The sequence below is a fragment of the Dipteris shenzhenensis genome, chromosome 26 (assembly GCF_047967505.1).
Source record: "Dipteris shenzhenensis isolate YYH24624 ecotype China chromosome 26, Dip_SZ_1.0, whole genome shotgun sequence".
Lineage (NCBI taxonomy): Eukaryota > Viridiplantae > Streptophyta > Polypodiopsida > Gleicheniales > Dipteridaceae > Dipteris > Dipteris shenzhenensis.
Window position 1 is genome coordinate 33,699,165 of NC_141621.1, and position 23,361 is coordinate 33,722,525.

The 23,361-nt window shown below is 39.2% G+C and overlaps 2 pseudogenes; both read left to right on the forward strand.

Moving 5' to 3' along the window:
- The first annotated feature begins 15,445 nt into the window (after window positions 1-15,445).
- On the forward strand, window positions 15,446-15,983 carry LOC147884984 (uncharacterized; annotated as a pseudogene).
- Window positions 15,984-22,435: 6,452 nt separating this feature from the next.
- Window positions 22,436-23,015, forward strand: LOC147884985 (uncharacterized; annotated as a pseudogene).
- The last annotated feature ends 346 nt before the right edge of the window (window positions 23,016-23,361 follow it).

The window sequence follows — 23,361 nt, forward strand, 5'->3', positions numbered from 1 at the left end:
TAGTAGTTTAGAGAGATTACTAGGCCATAGGAATTTCTCCATGATGTTCTAGTGTAATACTCTCTATGTTTCAAGAAAGTAATAACCATTTCTCCTAAAAAACATCAGCATAATACCTTGCTTAACTATGCTTTTAGCTAAACTTATAACTATGTATACTAGGTAATTAGCAGTCACTAATCTGCTTAATTAAGAAAATTTGCAGAATTTCAACGATCAGTAAATTCTTAATTATGCATGGATTTGTGCATAAATTATGTAAAAGCTTACTTGGGCCAGCTTCCATCTATAACATGGGGGTGACACTAGCCACTTTTCGAGGTGATGGCTTCACTATGGCACCCAGTCAACTTTTCACTTTATCTTCAACAGTGGCCTGGGCTTGTTCTTTTCAAACTTTGCATCAGGGCTAGGGCTCCTTTCTTTGGTGTTTGAGAAGGAATGAGCCCTTCTTGGCTGACCTACAGTTCTAAAGCCTAACGCACTTTTTGTTTCTTGGAAGCTATTACTGGCTCACTGGTCCTTTTTGTTCCTTGGTGCCCCTGGTTGTTTTCTTGTATAATTCTTGCCATATGGGAGCGTAAGTATACAACTTCTGGCCCTTTTCTTTGATGGCAGCCATCTGCATGACAAGGTGGATAGAGGCAGCAAGTACATCTTGAATCACTACCATAGAGGTTGGAAAGTTTGTGTTTGACTACATTTGTAGTAGGTTTGGTACACCACTTGAGCTTCTATCAGAAAGAGGGCCTATTTAGAGCAGAATTGTTAAATGATCTACTCTATGTCAACAAAGGAACTCAAACAAAAGAAATAACTAAACTAACTCTATATTTAGTTGAAGCAAAAGAGACCTAGTTTGAGAATGATGACAAAAAGATTGGAACAACAAGGTAGAGCTCATGTGGAGGCAAGGCTAGGAAAAAGACAACTTGAAAGAGCGGGTGCTGAGCAAGCCCAGGAATCATCAAAGAGGTCAAGAGCACAAGATATACCAATTCTAAAGGTACGACTGCTCTCCCCACAAAGGGATGAAGATGAAATGTTTATGCCTTCCCCTACTATGAAAGAAGTCTCTCCGGAAGCAAGCATTGAACTCATAGCTGAGGCAAAAAAAGAAAAAGAACCAAAACATGCACCAGCTGTAGTTCCAAGAAGCAGCCAACACAAGCAGCCCTAATAGAACTGAAAATGTTTCAAGACTCACCATCTACAAGAGAAGGCCAGGCTCAAGAACCGATAGAACATCAAGAGCAAGGTGTCCAAGAAACACTAAAAGAAATTACAGAGATAGGTAATGCTTTAAGAAATGAACCAGAGGAATTGCCTACAATGGTTGAACTAAACAACGAAGAAGAGGCTCCAAAGGACCCTCAAGAAGATGTTGCAAGTACAAGTGGAGAAACTCAAGAAGCTATAGATGATGAGACAATCTTGACGTCTGCTCAACAAATCCAAAAGGATCTTGAAAAGATCATAAAAGCGGCAATGGACCAGGCAATAACATTTAAGGAATACAACAAAAAGATAACAGAGCATGAAATAGAACTCAAATTAGCAAATGAAACCAATTCTTTATTGGTTCAACAAGTCAAGAAAGACGGAGAGCAAATCAAGACTATCCAAAAGGATCTTGACAACCGAGCTCAAGAGTTAAAGGTAACAAACTCAGAGCTCCACTCTGTATATAGGGATTTAGGAGAGTGCAAACATACTCTAGAAAGGTCCCAAGGTGTTGAGCAGGTTGCTCTAACATTACAATTAGATGTAAAAAAGAGAGGGAGAGATTATAAAATAACATGTTGGGAAGATGGCCGTAAAAGAACAACAAATAGTGGCAATGCAAATGGCACATGTGGTAAGCCAAACTAGATAAGAGCAAGCTGAAAGCACAATCAGACAATTCCTTGCTAGCACAATCACTGGAACCGTACAACCAGACAACAGAGTCCCAAAGTTGTAGAAGCAGTTGGATCTTGAAAGACTATAGTGCATAACGATGCTAATAGGATTTATGCATAGGGAAGCTACCAAGTGACTTCTCAACAAAGTTGCCTCGGCTATCCACCGGCATCGGGCTAACCACCCGGAATCAAGCTAACCACCTATCATCAGGCTAACCACCTGGCATCAGGCTAACCACCTGGCATCAGGCTAACCACCTGACATCGGGCTAACCACCTGGCATCAGGCTAACCACCCGGCATCGGATCGCCGGCATCGGGCTAACCACCCAGCATCGGGCTAACCACCCGGTCAATTCTGTCCATCTGGACGATCATAAACCATTAGAATCATTTTCATACAAGAAATCTTTTCCCAAACAAAATTGAAACTTTCGGAAAACAATCTTTTTGGCAAACATTCTTTTGAACTTGAAAGTATGAAAAACACATGCTACGTGTTTTTTTTAATCGTAGATCAATTTTTCGGACAATGTATTCATTTCACAATAGGGTTTCCTATACGCGCTATGTCACGTATGCATATGAGAACTAAATTACTATGCAAAACATAATAAATTGACCAACCTACTCCGAATCTTCTGCGTGCGTAGTCGAGGGGACTACGTTCCCAGCAGCAGCGGATGCCTGGCTTGTTCCAGCCTCGTTGTAAGTAATACCACTGCGGGTTCGTTTCGGGGCCATTTCCTCGACAAAAAGTTAGAGCAAAAAAAAACGAAATACGAGAAAGATCTCCTACTAATGCGAAGTTGTTCATTTAATAATAAGGAAAAATTAGCGTTGCATAGGGAAAATTAGAAAATTAATTTTTTCAATTTAATATGATTTTTTGCAGAATTTTAAATAGAGAATTTTCCTATTAATTCAAGATAAATAATAAAAATTATTAAAAATTCTTGAGAAAATTTAGAAAAATCTAGTCTCTTATGAACTTTATAGGAAAATTACAAAACCTATTTTTCTAATTTATTAACAGATTTTAAAAAATAAAAGAATGATAGAATTTCCATTGAAAATTTCAAATAAATTAATTAAGTGATTAAAAAAATTAATTTCTTATTTTTCTATAAGTATTTAGTCTAAGAGACTCAATCCTAGCTCCTCATAATTATTGGAGTTTATTTACTAATTAATTTAATCAAAATTATGTAATTTTTAGGGAAAAATCAAGATTAAATATAATAAATCATTCTAAAAATTAACACCATAATTACCATAGGTTAACTAGAGCTTAATATATCTCTGATAATTTTTTTGAATGCAGTAAAGCGTATTTACTATTTTTCTTTTCTGATTTACACAAAATTTTCCACTAAAATATTCATAGTAATTATCTCATAATTTAAAAATTTATGAGATAATTATAGGATATTTCTAAAGCTGTAATGCACATACTGTAAATAGTGTAAGGCCTAATTTATAGTTTACTAATTTTTAGGTCATAATGTATGTGAATTTTGACACAAATTGGGTCCTAATAACTACATATAGTAAATTTAGAAAAGACTCTGTTTATGGCAGATCCTAGATACCTATAGAAACCTAGATAATTAGGAGAGCATCTTATTCTCTCCTGCTAGGGTATACTTTTGAATAGTTCAGAAGCATGGTGTAAGGCAAAAATCAGAAGCATGGCTAGTAGTTTCTAGTCTTTTATATAAAATAGATTTTATAGCATGGCTAGTAGTTTCTAGTCTTTTATATAAAATAGATTTTAATATAAAATAGATTTTAAAACTCTTTTTGGGTGCTATGCTTTCATATATATGAGTGCCGACATGCCGCTACACCCACCCGATCCGCGCCCCCTACCCCCAAGAAACATAAAGAGTATTACACTAGAACATCATGGAGAAATTCCTATGGCCTAGTAATCTCTCTAAACTACTAGTTTGCAAGGGAAGATTACTTATTCTCATATACAATATTAATCTAATTATAGAATCTTAAAGAGAGAGAAGAAAATATAGTAATAAAGATGATGGAATAAGATGGATCTTGAAAGACATAGGGTCCACAATATCTTGAACAAGAATAAATCTCTCACCTATTCTCTCCTGCTAGATAAAGCGGTAGAAGGCAATTTTGATCAATTTGGATCAATTCTTCTTGTTTCTTTGCATAAATTATAAGCTTTTACATAATTTATGCACAAATCCATGCATAATTAAGAATTTACTGATCGTTGAAATTCTGCAAATTTTCTTAATTAAGCGGATTAGTGACTGCTAATTACCTAGTATACATAGTTATAAGTTTAGCTAAAAGCATAGTTAAGCAAGGTATTATGCTGATGTTTTTGCATAATTACAAAGCTTAATTAGGGCCTAATCAGTGCCGCAAGTGGTTTTTATTTTTTGACCTAATTAAAAAATTAATTATTAAAATTTTTGGCTCCAAAAACTCTAGAAAAATTTAGGCATAATTTAGGCACAACTATGATTGATATCACTCATGCCATTGGAGAGTCTTCATTGTTGTTGATCTTCTTTGTGATGACATAGGGTCCACAATACCTTGCACTTAGCTTCTTGAATTTGCCTAAGGAGAGTGAGCTCCGCTTAGGTTTTACCTTCAGGAAGACCATGTCGCCTTCTTCAAACTCGCGTTCAGATCTATGGGAATCAGTATAAGCTTTCTGCCTATCTTGTGCAGCCTGGATTTCAAGCCTGATGAGCATCTCATCGAGCATTTCCTTGGAAGCTTGGACTCTCATCATTGGATCTGTCCACTTGAGGGGCGTCAAGCACTCTTGACCATAAAGAGCTTTAAAAGGAGACATACCTATGGAGCGCTGATGAGAGGCGTTGTACGCAAACTCCACTAGGTGGAGATATCTGGTCCACTTAGTAGGCTCTCTCATGCAATAAGCTCTCAACATATCTTCCACTACTTGATTTACACGTTCCGTTTGGCTGTCTGTTTGTGGATGATAGGCTGTGCTAAAGGACAGCTGAGTCCCTGTAGCTTCAAAGATGGCCCGCCAAAAATTTGATGTGAATTTAGAATCCCTGTCAGAGATGATCCTCCGAGGAAGGCCGTGATATACAAACACACCTTTCATAAAGACATGAGCTATGTCCACAAGGATGCATCCGCCACACTGTTCGACGTAGAAATACAGATTCCTTAATTATTTCTGACACAGTGTTGGTTTAGACAGCCCTTCATTCAAGAGAAAACAAGAGAATACCGTTCTTAACAAAACAGCCCTACACTTCAATAAACATTACTTCAATAACAATTCATTTGCAAAAAACATTCCGGCTTCAGCCGTTCAAAACCTCGTCTGATGCCTACCCGGCCATCAGGTATGATAAGGGACCTCGATCCTTGCTCAAGGAGACATCTTCTCTTATCCTTCCAAGGGACCTCTTACCTCACCAGGGAGATCTAGCTCTTGGTTCCCAAGGGACCTCTACCTCAACTAGGGAGTTCTAGCTCTTGGGGAGATTCGAATACCCTCCGAACCTCAGTTGGGGGGTCTAGAACCCAACCTCTCTCCAAAGCTACCCGCAATTGGAGAGGACAACCTAGGGACCCCCAGACCTTCGTCGTCAGACACGGGTAAATTCATAGCCCTTCTAAATTCTCCCCGCTCCTCCGAAGCTGTGATCTAGCTGTAGGTGGTCACCATTGCACCATCGGTCTCCTAGCCTAGAAAGAACCGACAGCTCATCCACTCGTGACCTACCCGGACACATACAGAGTGGGAAAATAAGGGTACGAGAGTAGGGATTCAACCCACACCAAAAAGTAATCAAAACTCTGCCCGAAACACCTGGGCCTCCTTGGCTCGCAGCCATCAAACCAATTACCTTGTCCAACTGGACAGCAAGATTTATTCATAACACTTCACAATTAACAATTCATAACTTTGCCATACAAACTTTTGATCAAGCGATTGGTACCAAAACATTATGTGGTGCGAATGCGTCAAACACATGCCAGTTTCCTTGACCGGACACCACCGATCTTACTTTCCATATACATCACTAGGATGGGATATAGCCTCTAATCCTAGGTCTTACATGAATGCACTACTCATTAATTTAATAACTTTAAATATAAAAACCTGGTCAATGCCCTCCTGGGGCTTTAAAGTCCGTAACGCTCCAACATCTTGGCTCTTCCCCTTTGCCGGTACCGCTACTGCGACCTCTTCCACGGGCAAGGGTGCCGGGGTACGCGCCGGAACCACCAATCTTGCTTGTCTTGCCTGGCCGCCCGAGTGGGTGTTGGCCGCTCCTGCCCGTTGTCCGCGTCTAGTTGGAGGCATGCTGACTAAAATTCACATAAAACAAAAGGAGAATGCTGTACAATAGCACAACCATGTTAGCGTGAATTTTCATAAATTAACCATGATTCTTGATGAATTTTCATGATTAATTTAGTTGTAACAGGCAAAAACTGCAAAAAAATACACTGAAAATAGGCAAAATCTGCCTTGCGAGAATTTTTAGACCTGTTTCTCGAGTTCAAAACATTATTAAAAAATTCAGGGATATCAATCTAAGTGATTTTGAATTTTTGTAAATTTCCTGCAGTTTTTGGATCATCAGAAAATGGTCTAAAAAATCAAAAAGTGAAAAAAAAGCAGTTTTTCGACATTAAAAATTAATTATAAATTATTCAGGCTTCCCAAAAATTATTCCAATATTTTTCCCATGATGAAAAAGGTCTGTAGATTACACCCTTATAATTTTTGGAGCTAAAAAGCCAGAATATTAATTTTAAAATTAATCTTAATTATGTTAAAACGGGATATGCAAGGAATGCATTCAGGCAATGTGAGTTGTCTACAAGTGAATGCTATTCCATAAGTGCAAAGGATTTAACTATAGGATCTCAACATGCTTTACGGGAGGTAAAACAGACTCCCGGGAGAGCCAAAACGGGCAATTTACTGCTTACGGGAAGGTTGGAGGTGGAGCAGGTGGGAACTAGGGCATTAAACTAATTGAGGAAGGACCTCCAGCGCCTGAGCGACCAAGATTGTGGTTGATAAACTCTATTTATATGTATGTATGTATGTATGTATGTATATGTATATGTATATATATATATATATATATATATATATATATATACATATATATATATATATAAACTTTTCAGATCACGCTTTTTTTTAACAAAACACGTGCGATAATTATCCAAACGCTCATTTCTGTGATCAGAGGCAAAAGGAAACTCCTCACCTGCACTGATACTCCAAAAAGGTATTCAATAAAAAATGAGATACCTGTGATTTGTATAGATTAACAAAAAGAGAGAGATTAAAAAATGTTGACTTGTCATCAGATCTATCTATTAGGAGGCGTCAAATTCAGCTCTGCCATCAAATTTGAAATCTATGTCTGAATCTATCAAATTTATAATCTCTGTCGTAATTCGTCAAATTCAAACTTGTGCCACTCATAGATGACTCTGTGATTATAGTTCTTCTACTCATGAGCCACTCACAATCAAAGAAAATGCTCTTTGCCCTCCATGGTAATCGTATCCCCGGCAACGGCGCCAATGCTTGTCTCCTCACTACACTTCTGGTTCTTTGTCCTAGGATAATGTTTGTGAGTGTTCCACCTATCACGAATGATAATGGTAAAAGCAATATATGTCAATCTGAGGATGAGGATGGCCCGACTAGGGCATGGAGGCACGCCAAGAGGTTGTCAATCTCTTGTCTGAACACAAGGTTTGCCCACATCACCTACCTAAGAGTTACGTTCGACAAGCACTCAATCCTACTTTAAACATGCAAATGAATGAACTAACCCACTCCAATCAATACCAAAATTGGCCTGAATGTTCTCTAGACTTGGAAGATCACTTTTTTACACTTAGTACTCAAAAAAGAGCAAAGGTGAAAATCGCGATTTCCATTCTATAGAAAATTACGGATCAGCAAATCCTGTACTGGTTGTACCCACCTTGTAGCTCCTCTTACCGGGAATCTACAGCACTAAACAGAAACTCATTTAGATGCTTGGTTTGTGAGAAAACTCACCCGGAAGGTTGTGGATAAGGTTGCTTGAAATGTTTGCGAGTACGCATGCGACCTAGCGGTGGCTTGTAGCTCTTGGCGAGAGCTATCCGCTGGTATCTTCAGTTTAGCAATGCTCTAATCACGCGGTGCGGTGTGAGTGGAAGAAGAAAGCACAAATATGCACGCACAGAGCTTCTAATTAGAACTTAAAACTTTGTTATTAAAATGCTTGTTTTACATCCCTTTTATACCTAGGGCAAGGTTCTCTTATGTACAAGGGGCAAAATGTCATTTTGACTTTACAAGCGGGAAGCTCATGGCCCCCATTCTGCAAAATTAATGGAAAATTAAGAGGAAAATAAAAAAACTAAAAGTTATGACGGGATCTGACTCCACTTGAGTGTCGCTCTTTAGTAAGTATCCTCTTGCTGTTGACCGTCGTCAACACTCACACAACCACACACACCCCACATGCACACACATGCGATCAGCTTTCTCTTTCTCTGTGGGTAGAAAAAGAAGGGGAGGGGATGCCCACTACCCTCGCTGTAGAAGAGGAAGGGGTACGCAATGCACACATGTTGCAAAAGGGGAGGAGGCATGCAACTCGCCCTCTCTAAGGGCGGTGAGTAGAAACAGAAGGGGAGGAGTGCTCTATAATAACTACTAATTCTCTCCCTATATTAATAAGAGCAATCCAATTTTAACTAATTGAAATTATATTGAAAGTGAAAATCTTTCACTAGTTGAAATTATATCAAATGTGAAAATCTTTTTTTTGGCCCTAGACTCTAAAGGGAGGACTATGCAATGGGGGGGTGGCCTCTTAGGAAAGGACTATACAATTTGGTTCTTTGGGAAAAGCGGGGGGGGGGGTTAGGATGGCCTTTTTTTCCCCCTAAGAAGAAAGTATGATTAGCATTAGGCGAAAAAAATTTCTTTATTATTATTGTTACTTACTGTTTTGCCAACATCGACAACGCCAAATGTTACTAGCAAAATCCCATTTTTGTACTTAAAATCCCATCAATTTTGTAATATAGGGGCTAAATACGGCTTCCAACTTGTAAATTAGAAGCCCATGAGAGATTAGGGATGATACATTTTGAATTGACAGTGTTGGGTATATAAACCAACACTTGTATGGGAGTTCTTTTGTGGAGAAGAGAGATTTGTTTGTAGAAAGTGGTGATTTTCTAGTGCTTTCTACATGCAAACGGGTGAGTGTTTTCTTATGAGCTTTCATACATGTGTTCTCTAGTGTATGTACTTCAGTTTGACGTGCTTCTAGCTTGCAATGTGTGCGTATGTGGATCATAGTCATGGCGTAAATGTGCTAACTACTTGTGGCTATAGCCGCTTGTAGGAAACTCCATTTTCCAATGCAATCCTTAGATAGTGTAGATTATAGATTTGTGCCAAGTCATCAATTTGGTGACACTTTCACGTTTGGGTCATGTTTGTCTCACGAATAGTTTTGATGACCAAATGCTACCGGAATTCATTGATATTATATGTATGTCTTCCTTATGTTTTGGAGCACACCCATATGCATTGAGATCATGTTTGTCTCACAAATAGTTTTGATGACCAAATGCTACCAGAATTCATTGATATTATATGTATGTCTTCCTTATGTTTTGGAGCACACCTATATGCATTGAGATCATGATTTGGAGTGTCGCGGATCCTTGTAGACCTGAGTTTCAGCTCTCTACTTGTGTCACGCACTTAACTTGTGATTTCACCGCATTTAGTGATTCTAAGGCCATTAGTGATTCTAATGGCATGGATGGAGTCCCAGTAGCGTTGGCAATCATGTTCCATCATCTACTGTCGATTTGACTCATTTCTTGTTAGCATATCATATGTTTCTGTCCTAGGTTCGTGTTTGAGCTCATCAGTGATTCTAGCATTTGGCATGTTTGATTCACCTAGACTGACAATCTAGTGTGGCCTCCCGGTCCCTCACGGTATTGACATTGTATATGCTTTGCCACGTAGGCTACTATACTCGATACTATTTGCAGTCGCTCGAGAGTAATGGTGAGTGAACATCTGGCGCCATTGCTGGGGATGTGACCTAACTTGAGAATCAAACAGCAGAGGAGATAGTCCTTGATTTCTCCCTTAGAACTCATCACATTCTTTCCTTCTAGCTAGTAGACCTTAGAGTAGGTGACTTTAGGGTCGTAGACTTGTTAAGAGAGTCGTCGGGTGTTAGTTGAGTGAAAGAGTGAGGTTATGACGCAACTTTGCTTAAGGATTTAGGTGAAGTTCGCCATGTCCATTTTGGAGTCCAAAAGTTGTCCTATGGTGTTGATTTTTGGTTTCCATGTACATTTTATAGTTTAGAATCTTTTTGCTTTGTTAGATTAGCGTTTAGGAGTAGTAGTAGGTAGGAATCATACGTTGAATGTGCACAAAAAGTTTGCATTTGGCTATTTGACCATAACTTGTCAAAAATGCAAAATTGAGCATAACTCAAGATTTTTACACTCATTTCTCATTCTGATTGATAGAATAGGTTGTTATGATCTTGTGGATGCTAGTCCTAAGCCACCATCTCATTTAACATCAGATTTCAAGTAAAAAGTACAAAAAATCGCTAAGGAGAGCATTTAAAGAAATCTGAGTGTTAGGGTGAGCTTTTCAAGTCCACTTTGCATGAGAGTTGAGATTTAGCACATTTTGGACATAAGGAATATAGCTGTGTGAAAAAATATGGAAAAACTTTAAGCTAAAAAATGTACAGGTGTGATCCCCAGTCGTGCTAGTGTCACATTGCCAGATCTGCAAGATTTGAGCATACACACTTGTTCTACATGCTTTAAACATCTCATCTATGTGATTGGATTTGAATTTGGTTGAAAAGTTAGTGCTTAAAGTGCAAAAAATTCCAAGTTGCAGCCATCTCAAATGAGCCAAGTTTTGATCATTTGACATAGCATAAGTGGTCAAATCTTGATAGGATTTCAGTTGCTATGAGTAGCCCTCACTTAGTGAAACATAATTGTGTGGTCAAAGTTGCAAAATTCCTACTTGTGACACGATCGCACCTATGTCAAAGTTGTGAATCGTCAACACTCCCCCCCTCCTAGTTCATGTTGTCCCGACATGAGCATCTAAGGATCGCCGTCGATGATTTCCTCCATGCCAGCACGCCATGTTTGACTTCTTTGGACTGTCTCCGGGGTGGTGAGGTTGATGACAAAAGTATTTATTCTTTGCATTGCGCTATATGCTACATAGCGAGCACTTAAATCAGCTACTTCTCGCCCAAAAAGTTTGGTGTCAAAATTGAAGAAGCCTGTGTAAAATGCCTCGTCAAAAGTGCTCATATAGTATGAAGGCAAAAACATTATGCGCGCAAAAAAGCCGTACAAAATGTTATTTGGTGGCTGTTGGCTTAAGTTGTAGGAGAGGTTTTGTAGCCCGTACCAGGGTGTTCCTGACGCCTCAGCCTCTTTAAATATTTCAATACAAGCACCCAACATTTTACATATCTTCCTAAGCATTTCTACTCCCATTACCATTCTTGCACTCCTCTCATAGCCTTACTCTCAAACTCTTCTTGCGTCTCTCCTTGAAGTCTACTCCCAGTATCATTCTTGCACTCTTCTTTCATCTCACAGCCTTACTCTTGAACTCTTCTTCCATCTCGCCTTACTCTCTTACTTTCTCTTATTCCTCATTCCATATTCTTGTAGCTTAAAGCTTCATGGATCTTTTTGAAGTCATCAATTCCGTGAAGGAAGCCATTAGCACCAACAAAGATTGGATCGCCGAGAACAAGGCGAAGAGAGAGTAAAGAAAGAGACAACGAGCTCCATTAACCCAAGACGAAAATGAGGAGTTTGCTCTTCAAAAGCGCCTAGAGAAGGAGGAGAGAGAAAAAAGAAGTAGGTCTACTAGCAAAATAAATAGATTCCTTTCATATAGGAGAGAGCTAACAGACTTTCATGTTCTAGCATAGCAAAACTGAGATTCGACATAGAAAAACTGATCCATTTTTCAAGGGAAAGCCATACTGGGCATCTACTAAAGCATAAGTAACACACTGGTTACTTCAAATTTGCAAAAGTTCAAGTGGTGACATGGTCACGCCTATGTCATGCTATTGATCTGACACCATCAATCAGAGTGTTGGGCATGTTGTATATAGTCTAGGGGTGAAGTGCCATCTCAATTGGACAAGTATAAGACACCCAAATAGCAAGAAAACCGTTGACAACCTAATTGAAATGCGAATTTTTGAGTGTCTTTGCTAAGCGTTAAAGTGCTTGTAATTATAGCAGTTAGTTATAGGCTATAATAGTCTAGTAGTACTCTATAGAGAGTAAAAAGTAGTGTACAAAAGGTCAAAGTTTTGTCACTTTGTTAGGCTTAGAAAGTGTAGAAAACATAGTCTAGAAATAGGGTGCAAGACTAATCTAATTCATTGGTCTCAGGTGTGCAATTGCAGATAAAGAGCAACCTACGAAGAGGGAGCTGCGAACTTTACTAGTAAGTGGCTATTCTTTTCTTGAATGTATTTAAGGTCAGGAAACTGGTATAAGTCAGGTGAAAAAGATCTAGAGTCAAGCGCGAGCGTGAAGTCTAGTGAGGAGAGTGTGTCCCAACACTCACCGTTTCTTAGAGCCTATCATTGAGGAGGAGACATTGTCCGATTCTACCTCTAGTATGGCTTTTGAAAACCACTTCGCTGACATGCAAGACTTTTCTATGACATTCAACATAAGGTTGGTGTATGCAAAGACCAATGCTCACAATGCACCACTTTACAGGGATCCAATGAATAGATGGGTAGTCAAGATAGGTGACCATCCTACTGCACTAGATGCAGCTCCGTGGGTAAATTACCAAGGGGACTTGTATATGGGGTAGGAGGGTGTGCGCTATGTTGTTGTAAAGGATCTTGAAAGTGTCGATAAATGGGGTCAAATTGTTACGGGTTTCAAGGAGGAACAACCACCTTATGGGGATTCCGATGAGATGAAACTCTTAAATGTTATTCGGACTCGAAGAGTGCTAATAGATGACTCAAGAAATGCCTTGTACTTCAAGGAGATGGATGACACGAAAACATGCTATTTCACGAAAGATCCAAATCCTAATACGCTTCTGAATGACAAATTCTTGTATGTGTATTTACAAGGTGGAAAAACAATACGCTTAGTGCCAATTATAATGGAAAAATTCAGAAATGTTTCGAATTTATGTATCAACGCACGGCAAAAAGCATCACTTGGGCATGGATTGCCGATACCAGAGTTAGCACCAAAGGTTACTTGAAGGAAGTTTGTTGACCAAGGATGGATCTAGGGATCACGCAGGAGGTTCTAGATTGCAGAATCTTAGCTCAAAAGTTGCAAGCTCGAGAGTTAATGAGAAAAGCAAAGTAAGAACTCTACCAAGTGCACCAAGTTTACCAGAACCTAGATATCATTCAACCTATGAGCTAGAAAAGGACGGGTCATTAGCACATGAGGTGCCATCAAGACCTGCTAGTTCATCTAAGCCCATAGTCAAGTTTTCAGATCCTATGGAAGAAGTGCGTGCCTTCACCTCAGGACAAGGAATGTTCGAAACAAGGAGAGTTAGAGCAGCTCACTTTCAGAAGTGGGTTAAGAAGTTTAATGGGTTAGATGATCCTTATGATCATGTGGCTAACTTTAAACAAGTAGTCAGAGCCAAACAAGTTCATGATCTCCACACAAAGGTGTAAGGTTTCGGATTTACGTTGGAAGGTCGTGCACTGTCATTGTTTCAGACTTTGGACCTTTCCATGTATCATACCTATGAAGCGCTTGGGAAAAATTTTGTCACGGCCTTTTGGAAAATAGGATTGCAACATTATGTGCTTTCGCAGTTTCATGGGTTTGTGCAAAATTCAGACAAGTCCATAAGGGATTGTGCTAACCGATTGTGACAATATTTGTCGAGATGTCCTAAAGAGGAAGTACCGACAAGTGAAGAGAGGTTAGTGTTGATCTTCTTGAAAGGCTTGTTGGATAATATGATAAGTCATCAAGAAGGACAGTTTAGTATGGACTTGAATACGTTAATGTTCATTGCGGGTCAGGGGAGACCTTCGATGTCAATGGATCCGAAACGAGCTTCTAGTGCACCATTGGGACCATTCAAAAGTACATTGGGCAGTGCAGAAAGTACATTGAGACAAAAGAAAACATGCCCGGAGGTGCTGAGTCAATGCAAAGAAACGTAACATTCGTGCCGAATAGTTTTCCAGATGAGAAAGACAGATTGGATGAGAACTCTTTGGAACGAAATTAGAGAGAAAAATGCTAAAGAAAATAAAGGGAAAGCACCTATCATGGAGATAGACCTAGATAAGGAACAAACACATTTAGAACTAGAATCTAGGTATGGTGTTGCAACACCATCCTCATCCAAGTCAAGTAAAGCATCGACCATTACCTTCTTTCTTGGGAGATGATAATAGTGAAAAGGATGTCAAGAGGGCACCTATGCAATACCACCCAACTCCGAACATATTGGATACTGCCAATCTTCAAGCATTGCTTTCCACATCGGTTCAAGTAATGCTACCATTAGCGGATGTACTTAAAGTTAAGCCAGAGTTATGGCAAGAGGTCATAAAGTGCTTGGCCAAGATGGGAATTCAAACTTCTCATCTAATGATGACAGTTAATAAGATGTTGAAGGGGAGGATGACCAGAGAAAGAGAGTGAAGTATGAGCCTGTTCCCATCAACAAAGTAGGAAACTACTGTGATGGTGAGGATGGCAATACTACTTTACTTGTGGAATTCAATGAAGTCAAGAGTATGGCTATATTGGATAGTGGAGCAGGAGTAGCCATAGCCACCAAGCAAATATGGGAATCTCGGGGTAAACCATCCTTGAGAAAGACAAGGATGAGGCTTCAGTTAGCAGATGGATTCATTGAGTCTCCAATCGGCTTACTTGAGCAAGTAGTTGTGACTTCATGCGGAAGAGAATATGAACACACTTTTGCGGTTGTGGATTTCGGAAGGAAGCCCAACTATGAGATCATCCTAGGTCGCCCATTGAAAATGATTTAAGATTGGGGCTACAACTACATCTACCTACTACGACAGCCAAGTGCCACAACTCATATTGACTTACGAGATCATTCCTTCAAGGATGTTTTTAATACACCCATCAAGGACATGATTTCCACTGTAGATCAGGATGAGTCTGTACCATCATTCCTTCAAGAATGCTTTTAATACACCCATTAAGGACATGATTTCCACTGTAGCTCAGGATGAGTTTGTACCATCATGGCTAGTCCAAGGCAAGCCATTATGGTTGTGTGGAATTAATGAGAATAGTGAAGGAGCTGAAGCTCATCAGACTATATTGTTGAACCTTTTCTGGAACATGAGTTAGAACCATATGGTTGGCATGATATTCTCTCTATGTTAGATGTTTGCACAAATGTTCATGCTGTCAAGCATTGTGATGAAGATGGTTATGACATCATGTCTGTGAGAATGGTTTAAGTGATTGAAGTTGCAGACAAATATCACTAGTGGCAATTATGATGAGGAGATCATACTAGAAGGACCTAGAGCATATTCTTCAAGAATATGGTACGGAAGTACTAGCAATGAGAGTTTGAAATCTTTGGTGATGCCGATAAAGATGGATATCTCGCCATTTGACGACGTTCAGGGTGAGAAACTGGTTGGAGAATCAAATGACAAGGAGCCTGATATTGAGGATAACGAGTTGGAATTCTATGATGCATCAGATGAAACTCTCTTTGAAGATAAGTCAAAAAGATGAAAACCAAATAAACGAGAGAGAAGGTTTGCCAAGAAATCAAAGAAGACGATGTTGAAACTTAGGAATGGAAAACATGTTCAAGTTGAGCTTAACCTAAGCCAGAGACAACAAAACGGCAAATCAAATGAGCTTAAAGTTAATGATGTCATCGGGTTGGAACAATGTTGAGACAGTGCAGGAAGAAGAAATTGGTGATGACAACAAGCAGTAATGGGAAGTCTCAATATTTGAAATGGGTTGGTGCTAGTGATTGCATCAAAGACAAGGTGTCAAGTTGCTACTTAACACAAATCTTTGAACTTGATGCCCGTAAACTGAAATTGAAATGAAAAGTTCAATGCCACTTGAAAAAGAAACAAAAAATGAAAGTAACCACAACGAAAGTAAGGGAAAGGACAAATATTGTTTGTCAAAATGGGAAATGAACAGTGACACAAAAAACAAGAATGACAAATAGTCTTTAGGTGTTCCTTCACATTACAAGAAGTATACAGTCGAGGAAAGAAAGATATTGGTTCAGAAGCCGGATAGAATGAGTATCACTCCCGATGTGTCTTATGATGGACTTGAAGATGCGAAACGGGTGGATCTTGCTCTTCGAGGGGAGGATCCAAGGCCAGTATACATAGCTATAGATCTTGATGAACAAGAAGTACAAGCAATAATTAGGTTGTTGCATAGAGATGTTTTTGCATGGTCTTACAAGGACATAAAGGGAGTAGATCCGGAAGTATGCCAACATACTATTCCGATGAGGGATGATGCTAAGCCATGCAAACAGCGTCTGTATTCTTACAATGGCAATTTTGCTCAAAAAATTGATGAGCAAATTAATAAGCTTAAAGAAGCGGGACTCATTTATGAGATTGAGCATATGGAATGGGTTTCACCACTTGTGGTAGTTCCCAAAAAGAACAAAAAGTTACGAGTATGTGTAAATCTTAAGAAGGTGAATGCTGCTTCCGTACGGGACAATTATCTTCTGCCCATAACAGACCATGTGATCGAGAGGGTAGCGGGTGCAGAAGCGTATAGCTTCTTGGATGGGCTTTTGGGATACAATCAGTTATCCATTGAACTATGCAATCAACACAAGATGACATTTGCCATGAAAGAGGCATGTTTGCCTATCGAGTTATGTCGTTTGGGTTGACGAATGCACCAACCACCTTTCACAGACTCATGTGTCACATACTTAGAGAATTTTTGAGAAATTTTCTGGAATTTTATGTTGACAATTTATGCATTCACTCCAGATAAAGAGGAGACCATTTATCACAACTTAGAGCTATATTTGACAAGTGCAGACTTTATAGGCTGTGCTTGAATCTAGAAAAGTGTGTGTTCATGGTATGACAAGGCAAGATCTTAGGGACATATAGTGTCTAAGAATGGTATATTGTACAAGAAAGGTAGAGATAAAGTTCTACGATTGTGCATTGATGCACACAAAGCAAAGTCTTACCTGGAGTAGGCACATGTGGCAATAGGTAATATCCATATGGCTCTAGAGAAAACCTTACAAAGAGTGGAACGCATGGGAGCCTTTTGGCCTTCTATGAGGAAAGATGTATATGACTATGTTAGAGGTTATTCTTGTGAGATGGGTATAGATCCCAATGTTCTTAATGGCATAACTCTCTATCATATGTCACCAATAGCACCAAAGTGGGCATAGACTCTTGTTGAGTATTTATCTACCAACATATTTCCTGAGAAGATGAACAAGTTGAGGCAAAGGTACTTGCAGAAGCAAGCTCAAGATTTTTGTATTATTGCCAAATCAACTATACCATCGTGGTGGTAAAGATGGTCAGATGAGAATCTGTGTGATGGAAAAAGAATACGTAGCAGTGTTAGTGCATGCTCACGCTAGTATTCCTGGAGGTCATTTCTCTGCTGATGTGACAGCGAAAGCTATAATAAGAGTAGGGTTATGTTGGCTGACTTTGTTTAAGGATGTGCCACAGTACGTGAAAAGATGTGATGAGTGCGAAAGGTACAAAGCTCCGATACGTCGCGAGATGATGAAATGCCACTAAGACTGATGATGGGAGCACAAGCATTTGCTAAGTGGGGCATTGATTTTATTAGACCAATTGATCCACCAACAGCTCGTACACATGCAAAATACATTATTATTGCAAAAGATTACATGACAAAATGGGTCGAGGCAAAAGCCACAGTAAAGAATAATGCTCGTACAACTGCAAAGTTCTTGTTCGAGAATGTGTTCGCTTATGGCCCTGCGAATTGAAATTGTAAGTGATCGTGGAAAGCACTTCCTAAATGAAGTCATTGAAAATCTGCTGGATATCTTTATGGTCATTCATAAGAAGTCAGCACCCTATCATCCACAAGCCAGTGGCCAAGTTGAAAGCACAAATAAGATACTAGGGTCAATGTTAACGAAGATCGTGAGCAATTCGAAAACGGATTGGGAAATGAAGTTACCTTTGGGCATACAGGGTAGCTTATAAGATAGCTATTGGAACAACACCGTTTAAAATGGTGTTTAGACTAGATGCCATATTGCCCATGGAATTTTTGATCCCAACCTTAAGAGTGGCTAAAGAGCTTATGTGGATAGGACATGAACTGTCAGAGAGGCTAGAAGAATTGGAACAGTTGGATGAAACAAGACTAGCTACTATAGCAAGAATGTATGCTTTGAAAAGAAGGCAAAAGCAGTTTCATGATAGCTGAATCATGACGAAAGAATTGCAATTGGGAGACTTAGTTCTAGTTTTTACTCTCAAGGAGTTCTAGGCTAAGTTTACCAAGTGAGGACGTGGTCCTTACGTGATTTTTGGACTATCATTTAGTGCATAGTTAAGCTTTCCATGCTTGATGGAAATGCCAAACTAGATAAGCGAATGTTGAACTAAGAAGTATAACATTCCTCTAATGCAAATGAAGCTTGATAGATTGCATAAAGCAAAATGGCATCAAGAAAAATGTAAATTAGTAGTAGCTGAGATGGGTCAAGAGGAAGCCAGAGAAAGAGCTAACAAACGTAGAATGCGAGGAGTGATTTCATTAACCAAGGGTTGTCTAAACATTGTAAGTTTAGCATAACGCAGAGTCTTGATGATGGAGAGTTCGAGGATGAAACACCTCCTCTTCATTGCTGTTCAAGTTGGGGAACAATGTTTACCAACTTATGTATTTATTGACTTGAGAGCGGATGGGAATGCTATCTCATATAAACTGTTTTCTCAATTGAACTACATAGAACTTAAGAAAACTAATGCCATGTTTGAAGCATTCACAGGAGACAATGTAAAAGCTCATGGCATTTGTGAATTAAATTTGTTTATAAGTGAACTAAGCTGCTTCTTTGTCACCCAAGGGAAAATGCAAGATACTCTGCTAATTTTAGGGAGGACCTGGCAAAGGAAACACAACTGCTTCATCAACTGGGAGAGAAAACTTGTACATTGTCAGAGTGCCGATGACAACAGATTGTGGGTGCCTCTGAGACAACCTGATGAAGAGTATGCCGCAATCATCCGAGAACTGCCAGATTCCTTGACAATCATTGCAGGTTCACAATCAAACACAGTAAAGAATGAAGAGAAAAAGAAAGAATCAAAGATGATTCAAAAGCCACAAGTACCAAAGCAAGTTAACGCCAACAAAAGCCACGGAGAAGCTAAGCTCAAGTGGATTTGGGTAAAAAAGGATATACCAGAGCCAATCACTGATAATGCTTCTAAGGCACTGAAGATCCCAACATCCAAGAAAGCAGCTAAAACGCCAATAGGAAAGTCACAGACAAATGGTCAACAAATGTGGATTCCCAAAACGTTACTCCAAGCTCAAAAAGATTCAGAATACATTTGGGTTCCAAAGATTCAAAGACCATTGTCAATGTCATCTAGAAAGACAAAGAAATTGAAGAAGAAGAAACTTCAACCCATCCAACAAGTGCAAAAAAGTTCACACAAGCAATCAAGCAGGTATGGGTTTTGAAGGTGACTCTTGATTACACAGTAGATGGGATGGCATGGATTCCAAGAAACTTGGTAACAAGTTCTACCAAGAAGGCTGTGAACAACTCATTCGGTAAACACTTTGACAACCACATAGTGCATCAAAACCAACAACCATTAAGAAAGTGTGGAAACCAAAAGCAAAGACTCAAGAATAATGCCAACAACCATGAAAACCATGAAGTGCTTGGCAAAGTAACCAATGTCAACAGGTGTGGAGAGTAAAAACTACTTCGCCAAGTACTGTTCATCAACAAGTTGGAGAAGATCAAGAAGGACTTCACAAAAGAAGTCAAGGTTTGGAAGCCAAAGCTAGTTCAACCACAAAGTGCAAAAAAGTAGGCTCCAATGACGCCATTGAAGCCAATCAACTTTAGGGCATTGGATCTTCACCTCAAGCTATTTGGATTTATGTCTGTGCTGCGTCAGACATGGTTAGATTTTGTTCATTGTCGACAACAAGGCTATTCCAAATTGACATCATTTGCGAAGCCAGTGTGTCAACGCCCAAAGGGAGATGAATTTTCAAGGTGAATTAGGTGATGAGCACCAAGAGACAACAATTGTATATAGTAGATTAGGTTAGTTAGGACATAACCTCATCAGCAAATGCCCATGGGACACATCGTACCATGACCTTATTTCTTGCACAACATGTTTTTAATTGCATTAATTTTCAATGCATAATAGGGTCGCATTACATGACAATGCATAAGGCACAATATTTTGAAACCCTTGCACACTCCTACGACCATGACCGATCATCGCACATAGTGCTTCGATTAGGTGGGGGGGGGAGCACGAGTGTGAGACAGGTCAACTGTGAGTTGGGTTGTGTGTGTTATTAGAGAGTTGTACTAAATGAGTATGCACACACACTCGGCAATGTGCTCAGGAAGTTACTTTTCTTTCTTTTGTTATTTTTCTTTTGTTTTTATTTTGTTTAGTGGAAAAAACAAGCCCAGATGCACAAAAATGCACAAAAAGGCACGCATTAATGCCAAAAAGTGAAATTATGAACTATTTCAAGAGTCAACTTAGCGACTATAGCATAGTGCTTGTTGTGTATATAATTAGACTATTTTTAATAGGAGTAGGTACAATTTTTTGAGATTTTGGTTATTTTTTATTATTTTTTAAAAGATTAATAAAAAAAGCAAACAAGCTCAAAAAAAGGAATGGTCTTCAAACGTCGGATCTAGAAGACATGCAAGAATAGTTGGTAAAGTTTGGAAGCAAACAAAAATAGTGCAACGGACACCTGTTAGTGGCAGGAGATCAAGAAAGAATAACGAGATAGCAAAACCACAGATATTGATGTATACAGTCAAACCTAGGGTTTTGCTAGGCAAGCAATTCAATGGGTGAGGTTTATTTAGGAAAGTAGGGTACCTGTCTGTTGGGCTAGATATAAGCCTTTTAGCTTGCTCATTTGCATTATTCTAAGTTTGAGAGAGGTTTGTGAGACTTCAGCACGTGATCTTCTGTGCTTGATTACTCTCATCCTACTCTATCGAAACTCACATACGTATTCATCATACTATATATTAGCTTGTGAGTGAGTGAGCACCTCAGATCTGCTATTACGTGAGTATATCGAAGACAAAGAGAGTGTACAGAGATCATGGGTGGTTTGGTTGTTCCCAAGAGAACATCAGCTACCAGGTACTTGCACAAACCATCTCACTTTGTCTATTAAACACCAGCACATGCACTAATGAACAAAGAAAGGCCTAGACACTGTGCATTGAGTAAAATAGTTTTTATAAGGCCAAAAAGTCTCAACACAACTAACTTAGCTCTAAACAAAGATCCAGAAGGGTTTTGGGTGTGGTAAAGACATCAGAGGACTGAAGGAAGCATGGGGAACAAAAATATGTCAAAAAACTTCAAAAACCTGATGTCATGACACAATTGTGCCAGTCTCACAGGCTAGATTTGAGTGATTCTAGAGAAAATTGACATCATAGACTTGTCCAACACATTGAGGGGATCATGCCCAAGTGATTTCAAGTGGGAATTCTTATCTCTGGAGATCTAGGGATGCAAACTCACATCCAACCACATAGGAAGGTAGGCCTAACCTAGATGGAACTAACCATGTAAAAATTTCTAAGTTGCCACCTCAGATCTGACCTAGATCTGACAAAAATTGCAAAAGACGCTCACAGAGTAAGGCTGATGTTTGGGAAGGATAAAGGTGTTCAAATTTGACAAGAATTGCGTCAGAGCCTATGCATGACACAAGGAATGAGATGATGCAAAAAATTTGCAATTCTCAGAAGGTGTGAACTAGTCGCACTAGCCTCACTAGGGCATATTTTTCAATTTGGGCTCATCTTAGGCATCTGCACACTTAGGGGGACTCAAATCTATCACTATTTATAACATTGAAGAAGAATTTGGGGTAGATTTGTCAAATTTGGTGTCGTCAACACTATTTCTAATCAACTTGTCGGGTTTAGAAGAAAGCATTATAAATGGATGACAGAGGTATGCTAGAGTCAAGAAGGATCATGTTAGTGATAGCAAGATACAGGGTAGCTTATGCAACCACAGGAATCAACAAAGAATCAAATTTGGCTTCACTAATTTGCTAACATGCATATGTATGAAACTAACCTTCGAAAACAGGGATGTTTGAATAGCAAAGACTAACGTCAAAGATAACATACTTGTTTTGACAAGATGGACCCTACTTTGCAAGTAGGCTTGAGGTCTACCGCTTACCAAAAGAGGAAGCAAGAAATCACGTCAAAGAAGCACGCACTCCCACCATTCTCCTTATATAGAAAGGAGATTCTATAAAAATGCTATATAGACCAAGAAGTGCTCGCAGCAGTGAAACAAGCTTATGCCATCAAAGCAAACTTTGAAGATGACAAAGGGCATGAGAAGACTATAATATATGCTTCTTCAACGGTGCATCAAATTCAGAATTCTCCAGAATGCATGCATATCTATCGCCTACAGGCTTTGAGGATTTTTTCGCAATGCGTCCATGTCAAGTCGATGCCCTATGATCTCATGAGCTGAACAGGTACAAGAGGTCAATATAACAGGAGATTTGGTGGTGAGAGCTTTAAAGCTCAATGAAGGAGGATATGACACAAGTTCAATGAAGCTGACAACTAAGGAAAGAGCTTCCATCTTCTCCTCAGACAAGTACGACAGTGTGTACACAGATTTAAAAGTTTAAGAAGTGAAAGTGGCACTACAGATACATCAACATTACTTTAATGTTCTAAAGCCACACAGGTACACATAGCCAGATGCACATATGGCTTATGTGTTTACCATTGCCTTCAGAAGAAATAGAATGATCAGAGGTGATTGGGGAGATAAAATCCTCAAGGATCTTAAGAGAGCAGCAATGACGAAGAGTTATGCCAAAACACATTATATGGCAATGGAACAGTTCTCACGTGCATTGCATATGAAGCTCTAGGAATGCGAGATGAGCTAAAAGTACTCGAAGATGATAATCTAGTGCTCATAGAAGTGCAAGAAAGGAGACAGGAAATGCATGCCATAGTACAAGAATAAAGTCTGCCATGGCAGAGACATCTCCTCAAAGGCAAGAGATAGCTCAAGAACCTGAAAGGAAAGGGCTA